This window comes from Emys orbicularis, chromosome 3 (genome assembly GCF_028017835.1).
Source record: "Emys orbicularis isolate rEmyOrb1 chromosome 3, rEmyOrb1.hap1, whole genome shotgun sequence".
Classification (NCBI taxonomy): domain Eukaryota; kingdom Metazoa; phylum Chordata; order Testudines; family Emydidae; genus Emys; species Emys orbicularis.
Window position 1 is genome coordinate 91,316,294 of NC_088685.1, and position 9,922 is coordinate 91,326,215.

Sequence of the window (9,922 nt, forward strand, 5' to 3'; positions counted from 1 at the left end):
TAAATTGCAGTTCTGCACTGTTACTGTAAGCATTTCCTTTGGATTAATAATGCCTTTTAATGTAGCCTTAAGGTTTACCACAATAAGGAGAGCCTAGTTAACTGTGGCCTGCCACAATGGGCATTTGCATTGTAACTTTGGCATGGGGTTACATTCCTGCAGAACAAAATTCAAATGGGATTTCTTTAGCCTTTCCTTGTTCCATAAGAGTGATAGTCAGTGTCATAATATTATTAGAGCATAAGCTTTCGTGGGCTACAACCCACTTCTTCGGATGCATATAGAGTGAAACATATATTGAGGAGATATATATACACACCCATACAGAGAGCATGAACAGGTGGGAGTTGTCTTACCAACTCTGAGAGGCCAATTAAGTAAGAGGAAAAAAACTTTTGAAGTGATAATCAAGATGGCTCAGTACAGACAGTTTGATAAGAAGCAAGTGTGAAAATACTTACAAGGGGAGATAGATTCAATGTTTGTAATGGCTCAGCCATTCCCAGTCTTTATTTAATCCTGTGTTGATTGTGTCTAGTTTGCATATCAATTCCAGCTCAGCAGTCTCTCGTTGGAGTCTGTTTTTGAAGTTTTTCTGTTTTAAGATAGCCACCCGCAGGTCTGTCATAGAATGGCCAGACAGGTTAAAGTGTTCTCCCACTGGTTTTTGAGTATTATGATTCCTGATGTCAGATTTGTGTCCATTAATTCTTTTGCGTAGAGACTGTCCGGTTTGGCCAATGTACATGGCAGAGGGGCATTGCTGGCACATGATGGCATATATCACATTGGTAGATGTGCAGGTGAACGAGCCCCTGATGGTATGGCTGATGTGATTAGGCCCTATGATGATGTCACTTGAATAGATATGTGGACAGAGTTGGCATCGGGCTTTGTTACAAGGATAGGTTCCTGGGTCAGTGTTTTTGTTCAGTGATGTGTGGTTGCTGGTGAGTATTTGACAGACCTGTCCTCGCTTACAGACAACCCCCCAACCTAAAGCAAATACTCACCAGCAACCACACATCACTGAACAAAAACACTGACCCAGGAACCTATCCTTGTAACAAAGCCCGATGCCAACTCTGTCCACATATCTATTCAAGTGACACCATCATAGGGCCTAATCACATCAGCCATACCATCAGGGGCTCGTTCACCTGCACATCTACCAATGTGATATATGCCATCATGTGCCAGCAATGCCCCTCTGCCATGTACATTGGCCAAACCGGACATTCTCTACGCAAAAGAATTAATGGACACAAATCTGACATCAGGAATCATAATACTCAAAAACCAGTGGGAGAACACTTTAACCTGTCTGGCCATTCTTTGACAGACCTGCGGGTGGCTATCTTAAAACAGAAAAACTTCAAAAACAGACTCCAACGAGAGACTGCTGAGCTGGAATTGATATGCAAACTAGACACAATCAACACAGGATTAAATAAAGACTGGGAATGGCTGAGCCATTACAAACATTGAATCTATCTCCCCTTGTAAGTATTTTCACACTTGCTTCTTATCAAACTGTCTGTACTGAGCCATCTTGATTATCACTTCAAAAGTTTTTTTCCTCTTACTTAATTGGCCTCTCAGAGTTGGTAAGACAACTCCCACCTGTTCATGCTCTCTGTATGGGTGTGTATATATATCTCCTCAATATATGTTTCACTCTATATGCATCCGAAGAAGTGGGTTGTAGCCCACGAAAGCTTATGCTCTAATAAATTTGTTAGTCTCTAAGGTGCCACAAGTACTCCTGTTCTTTTTGCGGATACAGACTAACACGGCTGCTACTCTGAAACCTGTCATAATATTGACTTTCTACTATGAATGGACTTGTGAGAATCAGACATCAGTTTAGGGGGCAATTCAATTCTTTCTTGGCATTCTTAAGAGTGAAATCAGATATTTATGAGATACGGGCAACTAAAATCACTGGACAAATCCAGATGCAACACAGCTGAAAAATCATGCACTATGCAAACCATGTACATTTTAAGGGTCTATCGTTCATTAATATCCCATTAGCTATGAAGTTCTGATCTCCTCTGTCAGATTATTCCTTAGCATGCAATAGTATTGGGTTTACCTGAGGGGCAGTAACTTTTTATCACAGGGTGGAAGCTTCCTCTGAATGGAAGGGCTGAGGGATAGGAGGGTTCTCAGTGGTACCTGATGACAGAACAAGGAGTAATGGTCTCAAGTTGCAGTTGGGGAGGTCTAGGTTGGATATTAGGAAAAACTTTTTCACTAGGAGGGTGGTGAAGCACTGGAATGGGTTACCTAGGGAGGTGGTGGAATCTCCTTCCTTAGAGGTTTTTAAGGTCAGGCTTGACAAAGCCCTGGCTGGGATGATTTAGTTGGGAATTGGTCCTGCTTTGAGCAGGGGGTTGGACTAGATGACCTCCTGAGGTCCCTTCCAACCCTGATATTCTATGATTCTATGATTCTAGGGGGAGCAAAGGGAGCTACTGAGGCTGGGAGGGGGCGGCTCCTGCCTGGGAAGGGGAATCCCACTAGTTCCTACTGCCATTCCTACTGCAGTTCCTGTGTGGCTGATGCCCGATGCCCTGTGCTTTCCCATGCCCCTCAGCAGTTAGTGCCCTGGGCGCCAATGCCCCCTGTCCAAGTGCCGGTGTCCCTGTCCTGTTCCCCACTCCAGCAACTGGCACATATGCTCCTGCTCCTCCCCTAAATGCCAATCTGTCCCCCCCCCCCAATATTTCCACTGTAACTGATTCATAAATGTATTCTTAAGACTCTATAACAGACGTGGGCAAACTCACTTGATCTTATTTCAAGCCTACTCTGACATTTGTGCCTTTAAAAGTTTGACTCAAATGTTATTGGGTTTGTATTCCCCTTAAGAGAGATGTGAAAAAGGAACAGTGAGAGGGCCAAAGAGAAAAACATTCAGTGAAAAACAGGGCAAAGTGGACAAAGAGACTATAGGGGAGTGGGGGGGGGGAAAGAAAGAGAGAAATTTGAGTGGAAAACTAAATGGTGATATTTACCCATAGCATATAGAATGAATCCACTTGTGCCAGGTTAGCTTCCTTGAAATTACTTTTATCCCTAGCACCTGTTTAACTAGCAAACCTTGCTTTTGTGAGAAAACCTTGCATTAAAAAAGTGCCACAGGGCTAAATTACAGGAACTACATATTTGAGAACTTGAACTAAATTTATAAAACCAAAAGTATTTTGAGTGATTCGTAAAACCTTTAATTCCACAAGGTTCATCCCACTCTTAACATGGATCATTGTTCACTAGCACTAGTCCTGTGAGATGTTTTACCCACCTGGAAGTCTGGCTCCTGTCTGTCCAACATAGTATTTTACTACTAATAAACAGGGATATCTACAGCAAACATTAAATGGAAGGGCATCTTATGAGGCACTAAGGCTGTCCCCTTGAAAAATGTGATTATTAGGAAAGGGATTTGGGCACCCCTGTACTGTCTGTTGAAGTTAAAAACCAGTAAGAACTTTGCATCTTCTTTTTTTATATCAGATGCTAGGAAAACTGAGCAGACACAACTGAACTGAAACTCCAAATTGTCAGTCAGAAGCATAAAAAAACCCAAACCTTTAGGATGTTTCAGAATTTAATTGAGACAACTAAGTACTCCCATTTCTAAAAGAAGGGGAGGAAGAGAATACAGACTTTGTCCCTACTTTTGATTGTGCATAGCACCATTGAACAAATCTGCTTTAATCTACTTACAAGGATCTCTTAAACTTTAATGTGTTTTTTAAATTCAGTCTGCGTGCAAATCAGCAATGGTGTGTGTTTGTTTATAGCTGAACACATTTCTCTGTTCCCACAAAACAGTGTTGTGCTTATTCTTAAGCCTTCTTCTCCCAAACCACCTGTCACAACTCAGAAATGTCATGTTAATGTTTTATGGGCAAACCCGTCAGGGCTGCTTCTAGAAATGGCAGCATCACTTGAATAATTTACACCAGTATGTTTCTGCTCTACTTTTTTCTGGACTCTGTTAAGCTTCTATTGAGGGAACAAAAATCAGACAGGGTAGACTGGCAAGTTGTCTGCCTCAGCACCATGTGCCTTCTCCATCTCCCCCTTATCCAGAAAGATGGGAAACCCAATTCTTATCTCTGAAATCTTAAAGGCAGAGATTGGGTCAAAGACTAGCAGTGCTTTCCAAATGTCTGGAAGAATCCAAGTGGGTAAAACTAGCTTGAGGAAAAACCTGCTTTTCAACACTTTGGTGCTTAATATATTGTTGAAAAATCAGTTCAGTAAAAACTAGAATGAGTTCTACAAGGGAGTCTAGTGACTAATGCAGAGGATTTGCAGCCAGGATCCTGGGTTGTTTTCCTGTCTGTTCTGTGACCTTGACTTGTACCGCCCTACCTGGGTATGCTGAACCTACCCCATGTGTGGATTCCTTATGCAAGGGAAACCCTCAGCTGCTTTGTTAAGATTCCTTTCTGTCACCTTTGTGCTGTATTGTTGCTGACCCTATTGTTGTCTGACTCTAGAGCCCTACAGGCCTGTAAAATTGAGAGTATCAAAAATCCATTGTTCGGTCTATACCTAAGCAAAAAAAAAAATTTACAAAATCACTTACAAGATGAAGTGTAAAGTCTTGAAGAATAAAAATAAAAGGTAAAATGATAATGTTTTAAAAGTTACTCTAAAAATGTCTCCCAGAAGACTATTCAATTGGGATTTTTTCTTCAGTATTGAAACCAAAATGCTGAACATGGCTAACAAGTCATTTAACCCAGAATTAACCAACCTGTTTTCTAAAGAATAGCAAACATACTGCCAGAGAGAAAATGGGCATTTTCTGACTAACAATACCCATCTGAAAGTTGTAGAAAGTTTCCATATCCAAAGAAAGTACTTATAATGATAGTGTGCAACTGTAAATTTTAATTCTAGAAGGTAGCAGTTTAATTTTACTCATAAAATATAAAAGATAATAAAGTAGAGAGGTCAGCTGTGTTTAGCCTTGAAAAATACTATCATTATGATATAATTTTGATATCAATCATAAGTTAACTCAAAATCAATATTTGATGCTTGTACTATATTTAAATTATATTGCTGTAAAGTACATTAAGAAAGCAATGATGAAAACAATTATTCCACAGACCAACTAAGGAAGGGCCATGCAATAAGCAATTTATAACTTTAATGTATATTTCCTGCTGTAAACTTTCAAAAGCCATTATAAATAAATCTTGTACATTATCTCCTTATAACTCCTAATCTAACTGTACAGGGGATTAAAGAACTAAATTATTGTTATTCACCAGTTCTTTCGGCATTTCAGATTCGCTCTTTAGAAACATTTTGAATCACAATTGATTTCTGAAGCCACATCACTTGTCTCAAGGGAGGTAGGATGAGTAAGAAAAACTACATAAGATGATTTTTAGTGCTTCAGGATCTATAATTGGATGCATACGTAGATTAACTTTATATGCAATATCCACTGATTTACCGCCAGAAGCAGTGAAATCCCTCACAGTTGTACAGGGTAGGAATTAGTAAATACATTTTTTCTTCATAATTGTTATAATCTGTTGGGGGGACAAGTAAAACTATATGCTGTGTGTTCCTGAAGTATAGCGGGTAAACTGTTCTCAATAGTCAGATTTTGGGTTAGTATGGCCAGAAATCAGTGTGGTGTCTGGATAGGTCAGAATGATTGCTCTCAGAGTCTCTCCAAGAGTTTATGGCACTTCAGCTGCTTCATTCTAGTGTTGAGTTTAGGTAGCAATCTGTGCCCCCACCTAGTGGGGAGTTTGAGAACTGTTAGCATACGAGGAACTGAGCACACTGTGTGAATACTTCCACTGTTTGCTCATTCTCTAAATTACAAAAAAAGACCCAGGTCAAGCAATGTTAAAATTAGCAGCAATGTTCTAGAAAGCAGCCTTTCAACTAAGACTCTGGTTAAGATTCCCATGTCTGCTGAGGGCTAAAAACTTTAATATGCTCTTTAAAAGGAAAAGTATCTTTAAAATGTGCACACAACCCTCAAGACCAAAGCAACTGATCTTATTGTTGTAACTTTTGTTCTCCCTTAATTTCTACCCCATCCCTATTGGTCAATTCCTCTCAAGAGGTCATGCCTTAATTTAGGGCCTAATCCTGAAAATAGTTCTGTAAATATAAGCCCTGAACCAATTCCTAATTGAAGTCAATGGGAGCTGGAGTGGGCCCTAAATCATGCCTGCATGGAGCCTCGTAGAAATTAATAGAACGCCATGCAGGAGTAGCTACAAGCATGGAGTAAATGTCTGCTGAGTCAAACCCTTAAGATACGTCTACACATCAAGTAGGATCCCATGTCCGTGAGGCTCACAGCCTGAGTCTACAGACTTGGGGTTGCACTGCGGCACTAAAATAGCTAACCAGGTATTCAGGCTCAGGCTGGAACTCGGCTCTGAAGCCCATCCCCCTCCCTATGTTTCAGAGCTCAAGTCCAAGCCTGACATCTACACTGCTTTTTTCATGACATAGCGTAAGCCCCACAAACTCGAATCTGTAGACCTGGGCCAGGGGCGGCTCTATGTTTTTTGCCGCCCCAAGCACGGCAGTCAGGTGGCCTTCAGCGGCATGACTGTGGGCGGTCCGCGGTCACGCGGATTCGGCGGCGTTTCTGTGGGTGATCTGCTGGTCCCGTGGCTTCGGTGTACCAGCCGCCAAATTGCCGCCGAAACAGTGGGACCGGCAGACCTCCCGCAGGCACGCTGCCGAAGGCCGCCTGACTGCCACCCTCACAGCGACCGACAGGCCGCCCCCTGCGCTGCCCCCCGCGGCTTGCCACCCCAGGCATGCGCTTGCTGCACTGGTGCCTGGAGCCGCCCCTGACCTGGGCTCTGGGACTCGCTGCTGTGGGATCCTGGTTGCTGTGTAGGCACACCCTCAGACAGTAAGTTTCTCCGGACAGGCACATTATTTGGTTTGTGTGTAAGAATCCATGTACATTTATGGCCCTGTATAAATCAAAAATAAATAAGCCTCTACAAAATATAAAGCCCAACACACTCATAACAATCCTACTTAGGAACAGTCATTTTCAGAAGATTTTCAGTCTGAAAAAGCCTAATTTTTGTGTTCCAGACAGAATAAAATATTTTCCTTCTAAAACAACTTCCATATTCTTGGGCCTTGCCCACCTCTTGGATATAGTCCTAAAGAGTGAAGTTTACACCATTACAGAAAACAGGTGCAAGGCCCCTGCACCACTTAGGTTCTAATCCTTGTAAGCCAATCCCTTTGCATGTATGGAGCCTTAGTGTAGTCACCTGGTCTCCCCACAGGTGCAGGGGTCCACTTACATGGATGCAATTGTAGGACTGGGGCTTTAGTGTGTAGCTAAAGAGGAGGATAAATGGAGCAGATAGCCTAACCTGGATATTCTTCACTGCCGTGAATTTCACCCAAACTGAATAGCTAAAGAATGAAACCACTTCTTTCGTTGTTCATATCATATCATTCGTAACTTGGTGTATCCTACATTTTTGTTGCTTGTTCATTTTAGCAACAGGCCAATAAAAATAAAATGTGAGCTGAACTAATGATGCACCATGGGCCTCAATTACACCTGGTCAGAAAAACAAGAGGATTAAAATTGAAAATATTTCATCTCTCCAGTTTTTCCTCAGAATTTGAAATTTTGATAAAAATTGTTGCTGACGTTTGAAAACTTTCAACTTGTTCTACATTGAATCATGTAGAAGAGGTAAATATCATAAAGTATCTTTGGTTAGAGCTGGGCAAAATGCTGGATTTTCATACGGATCATTTTTTCCAATTAACTAATTTTTGTGAATTTTTGACCTCGACGGACTCTCTCCATGGGTTGTAATCAGGGCCCCCACCTGCATTTCCTTTTTCTCTTTTTCTACAGAAACTAACAGGCAAATGTTGGGGAGCTCAAGTTCCTCCCAATCCCCGGGAGAAGCTCTCAATTCCATTTACTGACTACATTGTTTGTAAAATTCTCTTCAAGCCTTAGCCTGAATGTGGATAGCAGGAAAAAGATGTTAAGAAACCCCCTGCTCATTGTCTATGTGTAGGAAGGAGCACATTGACTGTTTTCTCAAGTGGCTAGCCCTGGCTTGCTTCCTGTCCATATTCCCAACGCTCTACTAGCTCTTGTAGGCAGACATTGCAATGTAAACTTCATAACTCAGATTTGCTTCATTTGTGACTAAAACTTCTTCACTTGCCACTAGTTGAAAGACTGTCCCTGTCCTCCTCTGAAGTTGTTTATGTTTCATTCTGTCTGAGTCGGGAGTTACACAGATCTGCCTCTGAACAGGGACTTGTGAGTGATAAAAGCCGTTTTCAATCATGAAAGATCTTTTTTGTTTCTTCAAACATTTTGGGCAAAAATGTGCAGTTTCATTCTGAGTGCAGACTTGAGCCCTGATCTTGCAAAGACTTGTCTTACTTGACTTCAATGGAACTACTCAAAGTTCATAAAATTAAACATAAGTCTTTGCCGGATCAGGCCATATTTTGCTCAGTGTTGCTTGTAGCATGGTGGTTGACTTACTTTCATTAGCTTTCCCCTTTCCTCACTGTCACAAATTTTATTTCCTTGCTTCATTTTTTTTTAATTTGCTCCAGTGCAACAGTAAGAAATTTTGTATTTGTTCTTGGTTTCAACTCAGGAGAATTGCTGAAACTCAACACCTGCTGTGTTGAAAGTACCAGAGCTCAGCTGACGTGTAATGCTGCCTTCAAGTATTGACCTTTATTGTTCAGGGGCTGTGTTTAAGTTACCATTAGACTTCCCTGGTTTTTAGGAATCAATACATTGTTACTAAAAATTCCCTTCCTGCTGAAATGTGATATACAGTTTCTTAGGTAATGCGCTTTCCCCCCAAAAAAGTCAGCTGGTATTTGAAGAACACCTGAGGGAGGAAAAAAGTTTTACATGAAATAAAAAAAACAAAACCTTTCTTAAAAAACGTGATGATGATGTGGCTGGACCAACTTCGGCCCATTTGGGGACAACCAGGTACCTGGTGCAACGTGAGACAAAGAGAGATCATTGAAGTGGTGATGTAGCTAGGCTGTTTGCATGTGATCTGAAAAGCAGATCTACCATTCCAAACCTAATCTGGTATAATGTGTCTATCTTGTATGTGAGACCTGGGATAGAGTTAAAATAGGACTGGTTCTAATGCACTACTCACTCCCTGCTTGAGCTGTTGGAATTTCTTTCTGCAGTAGCATTGAAAGTGTGCAGGCTGATTGTCTGGGTGTCTGCCCTCACCCCATGTGCCGCCCCCGCAGCTCCCATTGGCCAGCAACCACAGCCAATAGGAGCTGCAGGGGTGGCGCCTGCAGATGGGGTAGTGCACTGAGCCACCTGGCTGCACCTCTGCGTAGGAGCCAGAGGGTGGACATGCCACAGCTTCCAGGTGCTGCTTGAGGTAAGTGCCGCTCAGAGCCTGCACCCCTGACCCCCTCCAGCACCCCAACCCCCTGCCCCAGCCCTGAGCCCCTCCTGCCCTCCGAACCCCTCGGTCCCACCCTCCTGCACCCCAGAGCCTGCATCCCTAGCCGGAGCCCTCACCCTCCCACCTGCACCCCAACCCTCTGTTCCAGCCCAGAGCCCCCTCCCGCACCCTGAACTCCTCATTTCTGGCCCCACCCCAGAGCCTGCACCACCAGCTGGAGCTCCCACCCTCTACTGCACTCCAACCCCCAATTTCGTGAGCATTCATGGCCCGCCATACAATTTCCATACCCAGATGGAGCCCTCAGGCCAAAAAGTTTGCCCACCCCTGCTCTAAACTGCAGGCCATCTGTCCAAAGACTTTTTTATAAGAATCAAAAGTAAAGTTCACAGCTTTTCTGATATTTAGGGTGGAAAATGTAATTTTAATTCTTCAGAGGTTCTTGAAGAATG